The sequence below is a fragment of the Nomascus leucogenys genome, chromosome 18, assembly GCF_006542625.1.
Source record: "Nomascus leucogenys isolate Asia chromosome 18, Asia_NLE_v1, whole genome shotgun sequence".
NCBI lineage: Eukaryota > Metazoa > Chordata > Mammalia > Primates > Hylobatidae > Nomascus > Nomascus leucogenys.
This window is the reverse complement of record NC_044398.1, coordinates 16,991,032-17,007,404: the sequence shown is the minus strand read 5'-3', so window position 1 is coordinate 17,007,404 and position 16,373 is coordinate 16,991,032. Positions and strand designations below refer to the sequence as shown.

General features: G+C 34.0%; 1 protein-coding gene across 1 annotated transcript in view; it reads left to right on the top strand.

Annotated features, from left to right (window-relative positions):
- The window catches only part of CTNNA3 (catenin alpha 3), a 1,790,392-nt gene that overhangs the window by 547,029 nt on the left and 1,226,990 nt on the right, over positions 1 to 16,373 (top strand). The window lies entirely within an intron of this gene.

Genomic DNA, 16,373 nt, shown 5'->3' with positions numbered 1-16,373 from the left:
GAGTTCATGCTATTATTGAATAGTGTTATGCCATCTTTCTTGTGAAAAGGGATGACTTTTAACTTTTCTAAAGCTTTGAGATCTTCAACATAAACGTTAATATCAATGAAATCCTTTAGAACAGAGCAAAGCAGAAGTGAGAAGGACATGTCCTTGTAAGTTTTATTCCTGCCTGAGAGGCATCTGGGAACGCCAGTGAATGGATATTGGAGAGGAATGGATGATAATGGAAAACTATTTAGAAAATCACCAGCTAAAACACCAGATAATCCTAGCATGTGATTTGGGAAACCACATTCTTACCCAATAGTGCCATTCAATAGAGCAAGTCTCTGGTGTGTAGAAATTTTCAGCAATAATTATTGATTTAGTTAATTCTTTTGCATTATTCTTTATTCCAACCTTTATTGAGTATGCTTTTCTTCCTAAAGTGCTGTTTACTGGACAGATGTCTTAGATGTGTCCACTGTTGCCTGAAAGGCGATAACTATTTCAGTTAGTTATTAGCATGCTAAGAAAACTTGGGTAATTCCACCCACTTCACATTAATTTGCTCTTGTTGATTATTTGCTGTAATGTGTTAAATAATTGCTCTTGAATCGGTCATGAAAAGCAGTCATTTACCAGTTTGATTGCTATAAATATCTATGAAGTCATCCAAATGTGCTTCCATATTATTCAGAACTCTTCTAAGTCATTAATAAATATATTGAACATCTGTGCTAGCACTGATCCCTGAGGCACCTCATTATTAACCTAATTGCACAGCTTCATGATATTTCATTTAACCTTGATTTTACTATCAAACTTTTTTCAAACCAAGACATTTCAAATTAATAATAAAACTTTACCTTTTATCTCGTGATCACCATGGCTTTATAATTGAATTTGCACATTTAAAAAACTCTGAATGAAATACTTGAATGTTCATTTTTTTAAAAAAGTTCAAACAAAATATTTATACACTTGTCTCCCAGCTATTTTCTGAAATTCGACTTGTTTACAGTCTTCTTTTCATTGTTTTTCTTCATCAGCTATTTTTAATACGTTAGGGTAAAGAAACAATAATTCTATAGTCACAGTATTGTGGTTTTGGATACAATTCTTTTTGTGAGTCCCAACTCCTCAATGCTATTTTATTGCTAGCTGGTATCTCCATCAAACTGGAGCAGGAAAGGAAAAAGGAGATGGAATGTTGGCAGACATTGCTATTCATCAGCGAAGCTATCGCAAGTGAAGAATGAGGTTTGAACCTTCTGGTTTAAATCACACTTATGAAATATAGTTTTTTTTTTTTTTTAAAATATTGGAGCCAGAAGGGACTCTGAAGATCACATGGTTAAATTTCCCTTATTTTTCAGATAAAGAAGCAGAATCCCAAAGTAGTGAGCTGACATCGATGAAGGTCAAACTGATCAGATCCAGGGCTCTTTTTCTCTATTGTTCATTTCACGGCAGCCTGGCTTAGGTTTTCATCATCTTTGTTTCTTACTACCAGTAATTAAAATTTTCTGTCTTATTTATTCTGATAATTTTGAGATGAATCACATTTAAGCCTCTTTTAGACCATCAGCTATATCTAATTAATATTTTAAATCTCTAATTGTGTCTTGAATATAGTAAGTTCTCAATAAATATTATTGAATGCATGAATAAATTTAGAAGCATGCTGTTTAGTAGACTCAACAATATGTACATATATATGCATATACATGTGTGTTTATACACATATTAAGTAATGGCTATAGAATTTTTAGTTTTTATTTTACTTATCTCATAGATCTATATAAATCAAATAAACAAAATCATAAGGCATATTTTATATATTATATATATATATATTTTTCAAAACTGACTTCCAGATGGTTAGGTGCTATGATCCTTAGATTTATTTCCACTGGCTGTTCTAAATAAACTGAGTTGTTCTGTGATGTTAACTGTAGCCTTTATGTAAACTTTATCTAATATCACTTGCTGTCAAACTCTCAAATTTAGCCAAATGCCCTCATAGATACCTGAGCTGTTTTGGAGAGTATAGGCAAAATTCTACATATGAGAAGGGCCCTTCTACAAAAACTAAGGGCAGAGAAGCTAAGATTCTTATTGAAGTTGGTTCCCAGGCTCCCTACCTCCCAAGGGAGGCATTACTAGAGAAGCTTCTATATTTACCTATTTTATATATTTATCTTACTTTATTTTTGATAGTAACATTTGAAAATCATTGAAATGCTGCTATTCATTGCTTTTGGAAGGTCACCGCTCAAATCAAATGGTCAACATTCTATCATCTGAATAAGTCATTCCTTAGAAGAATTTTAAATGCCTTTGAGGTACATTATGTATTTCAGGTTCATGATTCATCTGCTTTGGGGAAAAGTTTTATTTCCTGGCACGTGTTCAAATGCTGTAATTTAAGACATTTATAGTAAATTATTATATCACTGCCGCAAATGCAACTGATATGACCCCAGGAGTTATGCCTGGGGAATAGTTGACTCATCTAGTTGCATCTGGCTCATTGTTCTTTAGCATGCTAGAGAAAAAGAAAAAAACAAAGAAAAAATAACTTTAATTTTTTTTTGTCAAATACCTATGAAGCATAGGAATACTGAGCAGAAATGTAACTTAAAGAAATAATGTAAATGAGCAAGCAGAGAGGATCAAATTGCTAAACTTCTTTAGAGGTGTCTATTTAAATATTTGGCCTAGGAAGTGTCAGACGAAATGTTATTACAAAACAACTAAAGAGCAGCTCTGACCTAAAAGAGAGCCCCTTTCTGCTTGTAGGATCTGAAGACCCAACTTTTGCCCTCCTCTCCCCAACCTCTTAACCATTTCCTATCACAAAATTCTTTAAAAGTATTGGTGTAAACCTGTTATTGAAAAATGTAACATCTACAGCATGCTTCCAGAATCTGTCTATCTCATTTTTCTTTCCCTCATGGTCTTTTTCATGATCACCTGCATGATTATAGTCGTCTTGTTTGCACTGTTGTTAGATTAATTGCTTCCATGAGGCTTTTGCATGAGGCATAGACAGTTAGTGTTGACATAATCTTGAAGTTAGTTGACATAATCTTGAAGATTAGCCCAGAGAGGTAGGGACAAAAGTGGTGTGTAGGGACAAAAGTGGCTCCAAGAGATATGGTCTGAATTTGTGAAAGAACTGTGGAGGTTCTGAGCTGACACAAATGGCATACGACAAGACAGGCTATATAGGATTCTTAGATATGTAATCCCGTCTCTGGGGTATCCAAATTTAAATTTTCCCACACTCTTCCTGGGGTCTTCTTGATCAGGGTTGACCCAAAGCTGCATTAGACTCCACATGATTCATGCTTCAGACCCAAGCCAAGATCTGAGATTTTTTTTGAAAAAAGAGGTAATTGAATTATACCCTTCAGGGCTAATTCTTAGCAGAGGAAAATCACAGAAGGTTGTATCCTCTCCAGGACGACTTCCCCACATGCTACACACACACACACACACAGAGACGAACACATACACGCACACACCTTTGAGAACTGTCACCACGGTGATTTATTAATAGTGTGTTATATCTTTAAGTACTTAGGATTAGAAAAAAATTAAGAACTACTGATTAAAATTTCTTATTTAATTTTAGGTGTGTGCTGGTAGTTATGTAGGTACAGTTACATCCATATTTATTGTATAACAAAAGTTGATGGCAGCAGGAAAAACAATAAAAAAATCTACAGAGACTCCAGAATAAATACATTTTGTATGGACTAAGTTTACTATTAATAATTCAATTAAAGTAGATTTTTACTCATATTTTTATATTGCTTAGATTTGTAAATTAATTTCACTCTATTGAGGAGACATCTCTGTTTTTACATCTCCATTTTACTCTTTGAACAAAATTGAAATATAATCCAGAAACTTGTCTAAGAATATCTAAATGTAGAGGCCTTATATTCCAAAATTTTAACTTATTAAATATACCGATTATAGATATATAATTAGTACATCGGTACGAATTCAGTCTTTAATTTTCTTATTTTTATTTTTATTTTTTGAGACGGAGTCTTGCTCTGACCCCCAGGCTAGAGTGCAGTGGCACGATCTTGGCTCACTGCCAGCTCTGCCTCCCGGGTTCACACCATTCTCCTGCCTTAGCCTCCCGAGTAGCTGGGACTACAGGCACCCACCACTACGCCCAGCTAATTTTTTGTATTTTTAGTAGAGACAGGGTTTCACTGCGTTAGCTAGGATGGTCTCGATCTCCTGACCTCGTGATCCGCCTGCCTCGGCCTCCCAAAGTGCTAGGATTACAGGCGTGAGCCACCACGCCCGGCCCAGTCTTTAATTTTCAAAGAAAGTTGGTGACATAGGAATTATATAATAATTGGGAACAGAATTTAATATTTTGATATACATTAATTTTTTTCTTTTCTTGCATCTAATATCTTTTTTGACTTTTTTTTTTTGAGTTCTCCCCCTGTCACCCAGACTGAGGTGCAGTGGTGTGATCATAGCTCACTGGAGCCTCAAACTCCTGGGCTCCAGTGATCCTCTCACCCCAGCCTCCTGAGTAGCTGGGACTACAGGTGTGCACCACCGTGCCCAGCTAATTTTTTAAAAAACTTTTTGTAGAGATGGGGGTCTCACTATGTTGCTCAGGCTGGAAAAATACTTTTTAAGTATTTTCTAAATGTAAGCTAAAAGTCTATAGGTTGTCATTAAATGATTTGTACCTTGTTTTATTAACAAAGTTAGCCAAATTCCACCTCGTAGATAATAAACCATGATAATTATATCCAAACATTTGTTCTTCCACCTTCTCTGGTAGCCTAAATCCCTTATTCTGACCTGCCTGTCTGCACCTCCAGTCCCAGCCCAGTAAGCTATTATCATACCACTGTACTCCAGCCTGGGTGGCAGAATAAGGCCTTGTCTCTTAAAAACAAAAATTGTTGAGAACTTCATTTCTAACCCTTGCTGACTCTTTTGAAAATAAACCTTGTTGGACTCTAATCGATCACCTGAGAATATGTTTCTACTAGTGGAGAAAGTCTTGAAATGTATCTCCTATTTTGCTTAGTGATCTTTATGTCTGAACAACAGCATATGAGAAGAGTAGCGTGCTGTGTGAGTGTGTATCTGTGGGTTTTTCCACACATCTTATATGTAAATTGCAAATAAAGGAACTAAAATTTTAAAGATGAGTCAGGGATGAGATAATGGTATGTGGGCATGATGTTAGGAAGAAAAAAATTAGCATCCTAAAGTTAAGATAATGCCACCATTTCAGTAAAAATTAAAAAAAATGCTTTTAAAGAATAGTATCTCTGGTTTATTTCCTCATTTCTACCTTTTACTTCTCTAATTAATTTCAGAGAACATATTACAAAAGACGTATGATGTAGGATTAACAAAACAGGATTAGAAAAAGTATATAAAAAGTATTTACAAAGGAGAAAGCTGGGACACTCCATTGGAATTTTAACATGATCACCATGATAGCGAATGTAACCTAGTTCTGGGTTTCTGAGCAAAGGTATAGAGAAGACAGGATGTGTTACAGGCCTCTTCACTGGGGATGAAGCATAACCATTTCCCAAGGGAATCTTTTTTCCAGACCTAGCTCTGAAGTACATTACTCACATGTTTTTTTAAAAAAGTGATATTCCATAATGTAATGGATGTATTTCTCAAAAATAGTTTTGATTAAATATAGAAGAAAATCCCTGAAGCCTTTTTCCTATATAAATGTGTAGTGCTGATTGAGGGAAGAGTCCAGTGCATTTACAGAGTGTTATACAGCAAAACATACAAATTGTTGAATGTAACCCTGCAAAATTAATTATAGTGTTAGAATTGGAGCATTCAAGGGAAATGTTCCTCTCTGCTCTGAAATTTAGAAAAAAAATAAAAAGAAAGAAAAACGAATGAAGTCTTCTTGCCTTGACTCTTAAGACCAAGAATTATTTTTCTCTGAAATACAAATCAGCTTCCATTATCTTACTTTATCCTTTCTGCTTACCTTTATCTCAGAAGGAAAACAAGGTAAACTTGACTAAATAAGTGCTGACAAGATTCACTTTATAGTGATTACATAAATGTATTCTGCAGCTACTTAAAATTCATATTTCAGACTCTAGTTACATACACTTAAGATATGGATAAATTCCACCAGGCAAAAAGACAGAAAATTGAAAGGAAAAAAACAGACAAGGGAACCAAGTCAGTAAAAACATTTTAATTACACCCCAAGCCAAAGGAACATTAAAATTAAGGGAAAGCCTGGAAAAGAAGAAATTTTTATGGAAACATATGATTTTAGATCAGGTATAAAATAAGACAGTTATAACATATCCGTAATATATTGAAAAGGGTGGAACATGAAGGTGTATTATCATAATGACCAGTTATAAATAAATCAGTTGTTCATTATTTCCATTTAGAGAGCAAACTGATGACAACATCCATTCAACATGTGAATGATTCATTTAATAGCTTTTCATGCCTCATTTCTGACACTTTTTTTGGGAGGCTAAAAATACTGAAGTGATTGAAATACACTGTGCTAGAGTGACTTGTACATAATTTGTTACTCACTGGTACTTTTATTTCTAAATGATGATTTTTTTCACCCCATATTGAAATAGCTTAAATGCTAGTTCTTCAGGATTTGCCGTGGTGAGAAACTTACTATTGGAATTTCCTAATCAGTAACAGGTAAATTAGATGGATGCTTTGCATGTATTAAATTATAATGGTATCCTGGGGAGACTGGCGTGTTATCTGTGATACCATGACTCTGGAGAGAAATGGGAATATCCTGTAGTGGATTTCTTTTTATCTTGCCATCTATTATAATAATATCATATTAATATATGGAATACACTCCAATAGATAACTTTCTAACACATATTGGTTTGACAAAAATAATCTTGATATATTTTAATTTTTTTAGCAATTGTCCTTAACAAGCTTTTGGACCTTTCATAGAATACCACACATAAACAGTCACGTAAAACCAAGACCTTCATTATTCAAAGGATTTGTGAAAGTCCTAAATTGAGCCACGGGCAAAGAGCTGTTTTTATGAAAAATGTCAAAGGATTTTTTAAAGAGGAGATTAGGCCTTATGTGAATTTTCTTAACCTCTAGTATATTCAATCTATTGAAAAAAAGAAAGACTTACTTTGGAACCTAGATTTGGTTGTCAGGTCTGGCACTGAGTGAATTATAATCTTATTTATGTTATTTGGTGAGCTATTAGCACTCTATAATGTTGTATAATTGGACATTTCATTTTTCAAGATAAATTAATGTAAGCTTTTTCCAGTCTTGTCACTCACATTGTGTTGGCACATATGTGTATGTCATATGCTATATAAAACTCAAACTGAGAAGGAAATACTGAAGAAGACATAAACGTGAAGAGGAGAGGAAGAGTAAAATAAGCAGAGTAATATATTATTCTCCCTGTGGTTGACTTAGGACCCTGCAACTCTAACTGTTCTTCGCTTACTCCCTCACCAAGTTCACCTGTGATCTGTCCTAATGGAATGGAGAAATTTAAGATGTATTTATTCCACTAATTCAAAGGAATGAAAACTTATTTAGGTTAAGTCTTACCTCCTTAGAACCATCTCATTATAAGTGTAAGATTTAATTTTTAATCTATTTCTTCTCTTTTCCTTATTTTCTTTTTTTAAAAATTATAACAGATATTTTCAAGGCAGGATTTTGAGTAATTAATTTATAGCAAATATAATATACACTGGGCAGTTCAACAAAAGTAATAAAATATGGCCTGTCTTCTTGTCATCATTAGCCTAAAATGTTTAATTATGCAGATGTTTTAATTAAAAAATTATCACAGGTTCTTGCAAAGTAGGTGGGGTACAAACCTGAAAAGGAAAGGTAGAGATCATCTAAGATACCTTATGAATCTGGAATTTTCAATCAGCAGATGTAGATTTAATAGTATTTCTTAAAGCCTTTCTGGAAACTGTCCAATTGTTCAATTACTTGCCATCGTCATTCCATCCTGCTCGCCTTCTAGTCCACTCAGGAGTGTAAATGTCAGTATTTCACGCTAATCTTAACAGTCCCAGAGCCCCATGAAATAAAAAGCATATTGATTTTTTTTGGTAAGCCAAGTGGAGTTTCCCAGACTAGATTTTCAGCCTCTTAATTGGAATACAGAACAATTGTGAAACTTAAAAAATCTAAAGGTTGTTATAATTTAATTTATTGTCACTAACAAATTATAGACTCTACACATATAAAAATAAATTCAAAACATTCACATTAAGGATGTTTTAGATATTTAATAGAAGTAGTTGTTGTCTAATGAGTTCAGTTTTACAGGCTCATTTACTACCACATAGCATGTACTACCCTGTAGAAAACTATCTAGAGTGAAAATTTATATTTTTGAGAAATAATTATTTGAATACAGTATACATTTTATATGTTGGGGATTCTCATGGCTGCCTTTGCCATACTGCACACTCTTCATAATCCTCAAGAGTGTTTTTGAATATTAGGCACAATTCCCTCGGCATTCATTAAAATAGCATTATTCATGATAACTTTCTTCGAGTTAATACGGATAAGTTCTGAAATTCTAAAATTAAAATATATTCATTTTCTTTTTCTTTCTTTTTCTTTTCTTTTTGAGGTGGAGTCTCTCTCTGTCGCCCAGGCTGGAGTGCAGTGGCGCGATCTCGGCTCACTGCAAGCTCCGCCTCCCAGGTTCACACCATTCTCCTGCCTCAGCCTCCCGAGTAGCTGGGACTACAGGCGCAGGCCACTGTGCCCAGCCAATTTTTGTATTTTTAGTAGAGGCGGGGTTTCACCATCTCTTGACCTCGTGATCCACCCACCTCGGCCTCCCAAAGTGCTGGGATTACAGGCGTGAGCCGCCACGCCTGGCCTTCATTTCCTTAAGTAGGAAAATCAGAAAACTATGCCTTGAACTGGTTGCTGAATTCACTGATACTACTTTGGTTCATCTTAATGCAAAGTGCATTCTTGAAAATTTAAATTAAAAAGTGTCATAAGCACAAAATAAACATTGGAATCCTTTGAGAGTAATGGTATTCTCATAAAGAGAAGTGTTTGTTAAGGAAAGAAATACTTATTTAAAGAAGCAAAGAGTCAGTGGTACCAAGCAACTTCCAAAACAACTGTGCTTATTGGTATATCAGGCAAATTCACCACCTTACTGATTTTTTCCCTACTTTTTAAATGAAATATTTGATAGTAATAGAACAAAAGACAAAAGACTCTACATATAACTTAATTCTCATTCATTTTCATATCAGTCTTCTGCCATAACCTGTAGGTGATGAAAATTTAAATTGCACAGCCCAATATACCCTTTCTACATGTTGTCACATATTCCTGAAGTTAGAATTGTATTATAGGCTTTTTAACCCACATAGGTATCATTTTAATGGACATTTTTACAAACAAAACAAAACAGAAAACTTCTGACAGTACATTATTTATTAATTACTTTAAGTTTATTCAATAAAATTGCATATTTTTTATTTATCATGGAATAGCTAAATTGAATCATTTTCATTTGAGGATTAATTTGAAAAGATTGTGGGAAGGGGTAATTTTTTCAAAATTTTATTTGACATATATACTAGAAAAAACTGAGTAGCTATATGGAGAGAATACTAGACTCAGAAACTGTTTCAGAGTCCCAGTTTTCCAGATGATAATACCCACAGACATCTAAAGACTTCTAAATTTTAGTTAGGAGCTGGATGTGGAGCCTGTAGACAGACCTGAGTTTTATAAATGGCAAACCTAAAGTTTCTCAAGTAGCATTTACTCTGTGAGGGCTTTTCTGATTTTCAGCAAACCCGATCATTTCACAGCATCATGTACAGACTTCATTTTTAGAAATATCACATTGAGCCACAATTACTTATTCACTATAAGCATTTGATCACTGTGTCTCACATCACAGTCACTGGAATACCATAATAAAAATAAATGCTTATTTTATTTATTGATTTGAATTAAAAATATCAAAATATCATTATATAGTATAGCATATATAGAAGACAAGACACATTGAACAAATACCCGTGAATGAAAACTTTTATCTACCAAATAATCACAGAGGTAACTGTAAATTAATAGTCCAAGTGATGAGCAGAATTTGATGAAGAGAATATTTCTCAACTTTAAAAAATTCAAAAAAACTAAAGTAGCTCCTTATGTATCATGTTTCCAATTAGAAATATATATATTTGACTGTACTTTTTAAATGACAACTTTACTGACAATTATTTGTACTTTTAAGGCAGAAATAATTCTGCATATTCCTAAATGTCAGTGCATTCATAAATTAAAAATATTTCACTCTAGTGAAAAATAATTATAAGTAAATGTACATTCTAGTACGAGTCCATTTGCTACTGTTGCAGGACTTTTCCTTATTTCAGCTAAAGACAGGCCTCTTGTCCCATGGCCAGGAAAATTCAGGTTCACAGACAATTTGAATGGTGAGTAAGTCAGGGTTTTATTGGGTGAAAAGGGGGGAAACAGGGACTCTCTGCAAGGCCAGAGTCCCTGCTAGAGTACTTCCTGCTTGGCTGCTTGAATCCCAGGTTCCACACAGGAAGAGGAGGGGCCAGGCTCTTCCTTGCTGCAAATGGACTGCAACCTCTGTGTGACTGCACGCGAGTGCACGTTCCCAGTGTGCAGACCGGTTTGGAGTTTTGCCAGGGACCCCCTCACACCTGGCTGTCTCACTATCATGTAAATGATTTTAATCATGGTCTTTAATAATATTCTACTGTAGTTTCTTTGTTTGTAAAATGTAGCAATCAAAAATGATTTTTATTTTTACTCTTTGAAATAAAAATTCTGGTTAATATTCACCAATACTAACATAAAGACTAAAAAGGTTGAAAAGAAAAAGTCAATCAATCTGAAGGCTGTGTTTTCATTTGTGCCAAACAGTATTTTGATGGAGGATGCTACAATTATTAGCTTCTAAAAAGTTGTTTGATTTAATTTACATAATTGTTTGAAATTAATGCCGTTGCCTGGATCAGTCTTCAAAATGTTTTATGAACATTTTATTGAAACTGACATAACATTTTAAAGAAAGGATTAATATGCTTTTCCCCCACCTCAAAGAAGATAAAATAGAAATGTAAAGAGAATTAGAGTTCAGAAAAATGTGGGAAATATGTAGGCTTGCCTAGAAAGGCCAAGAGATTTAATGTGGCTAGAGTAAAATTTGGCTCTGAACTTTTAGGCAATCAGGACAAAAAATTGAGCCTGGTCTTTCTCTTCCAGAGAAGCATGAATCTAACAAATCCTATCGGAATAATAGATGTCAGTAAATAAAAATATAATATTCTCCCTTCACTGCCCTCTCATCTTTGTCTTGCCCATCTGAATACTGCTAGTTTTAAGTTCTATGTCATTTATCACTTTTGCCTTGAGATATTCCCAACAAACTTATTAACTTTGATTTTATCTTCTCCTAACTGCTGTTTACGATTGCAGGTATTAAACTTAGTTTTTGAATTTTATTTCTGTTGAATATGGATGTCTTTTCTCTTTGCTAAGACTGTAAGTCCCTTGGGGACAGGGACTATATCATACACTCATGTATCTCTAAAATTTTCTTACCTTCCAATAGGCATATATTAGGTATGTAATAAACACATCAATTATATTGAAAAAATGTCTTCAGTGATAGCCTTAAATAGGTAGAATTTTGAACTTAACATTGGGGTCTATACAGTGGACCTTAAATGAGCAGTTAGAGGGGTCAGTTTTTCAATATATCAGTCAACTGGATTTGAATCCTTGCTGGACAATTTAATAGCTATATGTAATATAATTGCTTTGTGCATCTGTTTCTTATCTTTCTAAGGGAAAAACAATGGTATCTACTTCATAGGATTATTATTAATTCTGTTTGCCATATTAATGTTGACTGAATGAATGAACACCCATAAAATGCTTAGAAAGGTAAACATTCAGTAAGTGTTAGTTGTTATTTTGTCTTAAAGTGCTTGGCATTAAGCCATTCTTTCTGAAAACAAATGGACATTCTTTGTGGTAATTACAGAACACAATCAGTTGTCTGAGATCTGTGTCCTCAGAAAGCAAAAGTATATGACAGCAAAACCATGTTTTCATTACAGACAATAGTATTTATATTCTCAGTGGCAGAAAAGCATGCAGTTATCTGAAAACTATATCAGATTATTAAGTTAAAAAGAAGTGGCCCCAAATTACATTTCAGTTTTATATTGCATAAAATTTTTATCTGTTAGAAGGCTCTTCTTCCAATCCCCCTGTGGTAGTACCAATGTGCTATATCAAGTTCACACATTTTATCCCATAACTGGATCCAAAGGCAAGGGAAAAGCTGCTAAGGGCTACAACCCCAATTATGTAATTCTTCCACAAAATGATGAAGTGTAACAAGGGTTCATTGTTAAATATTTGCGTGTCAAAGCCAACGTTGGCTCAAAAAACTCAGGTTTGAAGTTTGTTAAAGAGAAAACTGGCAGGGAGTTTTGAAGGATGTCCAATACACTGAACTTAAGTTTCCGTCACATCCAAAGGTGAAAAAATGTTGACATCACAAGGATCTCAAGCTTTTCTCCAGATAACATGCAAGTTCAGAGATGTTCAGTGTCTTTCCCTAGACCTCTCTGGTATAAGTGTTGTCAGACTAGAGCTGGTATGGGCTCTCAGGCTTTTGCCTCAAGGCAATAATTTTCTTATTTTATAAATGAATATAAAATAAGACCTCTAGAGAGGACTTTAAAAATCATATTTCCAGCTCCCCATTGTGGTGGCCATTCAACTCTGATAATTGCCTTATGATAGAAGAGAAAAACAGCGGTAACCAATCTTTCACCACATTTTCATCAGACTGTTTAGGGCATTATATTTATGGATCTGTAATTGAAAGCAAATATATCATTGATGTAAAACAGCAAGAACAGATGGAGTATATTTAAAATTACAATTCATTTCTCAACATCAGATCTTGACTAGGTGTATGTGAATTAATGTAATTACTCATATGGTTGAAGCAGCAATTCAGAGTTTATAGTTTTGGATTATTTCAAATTTGACCTTGGAAAGATCATGTAGCATTTAGTTTAAATCTTTTTCCCTGTCTATTCAGTTTCTCTCTAGAGAAATAATAGAAATAGTTCTTGGACTAGTTTTTATTCTTAGTCTCTCTTTTGATAGAATTAATTCCATCTATCTACTTATCTATCTATATCTATCAATCATCTAATATGTATGCCATCACAAATGCCACATTTCTCTTTTATCCTCAATATCCACGTTAGCCTTTATGATGACACTTGATGGCATAAATGTTATTGTAAATTTTAATAATGGGTCTTAGTTTTTAAAATTACTTGCAGATTATTTAATAATAAGTCACATTCCCTTCACTTACCTTGGTATGTGTAATTTTTGTCTTCTTTGTTGTTTTTTACCACATCTTCAACCCAGATACCAGGAGCATCTTTGTTGTCCACAATCAGAATTATTCTAGATATTTCAGATAACATTTCTGTATGGTGGTAATGGTGCCAGAATGAGAAGACACAATGATATTAGATCCAGGGTGCTAGAATTTCTCTCTTTGCTGGATTTATTGTTTTAAATTTATAGCCTTGTTTTTATCACAGTTATAGACGTGATCATTTTTAGTAGGAGGCATGACTTACAGAGTGATTTACTGGCTCTTGAATGCTGTGTGTATTATAGAAGTATGTTTTTCATGGATGCTATATGTTCAGATCCTGTGATGGAGTAAAATGCTAATGTAATTAAACCAATGGGATTACTTGCACTTGTGGAGTTCAGGGAGAGATCGAAGAGATAACTCAGTGCTTTAATAAAAAGCTCCTGAGACACTAATGGAGTCGAGAGACTATTTAAGAATCATTTGTGAATAGCTGAGACTGAGGAAGATGTTTTTCAAGATGTGATTTTAAAAATAAATTTCAAAAAATAATTTTATTTGTCCATCTCCACATAGTAATGAAACAAGGAAATGATATTTATTTTATATTTAAACTACATATTACATTCTGAGTAGGACAAGTAGAGTCTGCCTTGTTACAAAGGTTATCTTTTCAGCCTCTTTTGATGTAGTGTGCTTCCAGATCCCATATCATCTGTGTAAGTTATAATACTCCTATAAGGAATATTGCCATTTAAAATCACTCACAGGAAATATTCTGTAGCCCAAGCCATGTCATTGCCAGTTACAGTTTGTGACCATAGATTACTGGTGTTTTTCTCCACCTTGTCATTTGTACTTGGTGACTTTATTGACCATTCATCCATATAGTTTTTGCTACAATTGGCAACATCACCTCTGTTTTTCGGCCAGTTGAAGGTTATATTATTGATACTTCTTTATCAATTTTGGCTGTAATTTTGGCTGTAAATTTATAAAAGAGCTAAGATGATTGGAAATAAAAATATGACATCAATATTCAGGGGTATTTATGTTTTGAAGGACTTTTCTTTCAAATGTCTACTCTTTTTAGGAAACCATGTATAAAACTTCAAGAAAATATTGTTTTTTTTTTCCATTAGGCTGCTGGTTTAGGGTATTGAAGGAAGTCTCTACACAGTGTAAGATAATTTTTCTGTTTGGAAATAGGCAAATTCTTTTTCTGCTGTGTTTAATATCCCCCCATTAATATATATAAGCCTCATTATATTGATTATAATCTCTTCTCACTTTTGAAAATATGCCATGGTGGGGGTAGGAGCACATCCTTAGAGCCTAACAAATCTAGTTTTGAATCTTCAACTCCACTGTGTGAGCCTTGGCAAGTTATTTAATTACTATGAGCCCTATTTTCCTTTCTTTAAAATAGTGGTTATACTTCTTTCCTAAAATGATTTAAAAAATGAGACGAGGGCATAGTGCCTGATACATCATAATTTACTTCCTGCCGTTCTCCCCACTTCCAGCTTTTCATTTGTTATATTCATGGGTGCAACTAACAAGTAACAAACCTAGCTGCCTTCAGACTGTTTTCAGATATGCCTCTCGAAAGAGTTAATGGGGAATAAAATCTATAAACTACAGTCTGTCAGGAAGCAACCTGAGCATTTTATGTATAGTTGTTTTTTGGTATGCTTTCCTCAGTCAAGAAAAATGTTCAGTCAGGCTTAGAAAACTAGATTCACATTGATATGGGAAAGCACAAGAATTCACAATTTTATGTTAGAATAGAAAGCAATTGAATGATTTGGGAAAAGTAAATTCATTTGAGCAATATTTTTCAAAACTTAGCATGCATTAGTATCACCTCAGTCATGTCTTAATGCATATTTTGAGATCCATCCCAGTGATTCTGATTCAGTAAATCTAGTATTGACACAAGGGATTTGGAGTCAACTTGACCTCTTAATAGTAACTTCAAGATATAATAGGTGGCAAAAGTTTAAACAAATAAAATTATTTGTCAAATTTATCCATCCATTTACTACTATTTTCCATATTAATCCAGATAAAGTCAGTAAGTGGAAATGACTGAAACTGCTCATATCGACCAACTGAAAACCTGGAGTCAGACCATCATTTCCTACAGACTGAGGCAAAGACTGTCTTGCAGAACCTTTAAACCATGCATTACAAGTGTGCTGTGTTATAATAACACAAGATATATGGAAATCAATTTTAAAAAGATAAATTAGCAGGTAATATTTTAGATTAGAAAACAATTTCAAGGTTCCTTTATCACAAAGTCTCTTGATACATTTGAAATATTATTTGATTTACACAAAACAAATTTTCACTCACCTTTTCAGGAAGAGAAATATCATATAACACAAAATTTATAAATGAGAGCTAGGAGGAAGACACTTAATAGCCTAAGTCCTAGATGGCTGAGGCACTCTGCTGCTGTAAGATCACTGTCCTTCATAGAATAAAAAAGTCAATGGTGGACTTTTTAAAACGTAAATTTTACCCTAAATAAATTAAATATAAGTTGCCTCCTATCTCACAATAAAATATAATGCAAGTCATGAGAGACCTTCAAAAAAGACCCACCACCACTTTCGTGTGTGTGTGTGTGTGTGTTTGCTTGGTTTTAAATTTTCAAACATTTCTTTCCCATTAATGTTGATGATAAAATGAAGCCCAATTGTTGATTGTCCAGGTACCCTACCTTTGGGGTAAATCAGAATTTTGAAAGCATTGCTCCTGGGTCCTTTGCACTTGGCACCTCCTTATTTAGGGACAGTTGGGGAAAATTGGGAAGGTCGTGGGAGGAGTTGGAAGCTCTTTCTTATTGCAAGACCAATTCATCTGCACCTTGAGACTTTTTGATGAATTCGAAGATTGTTAT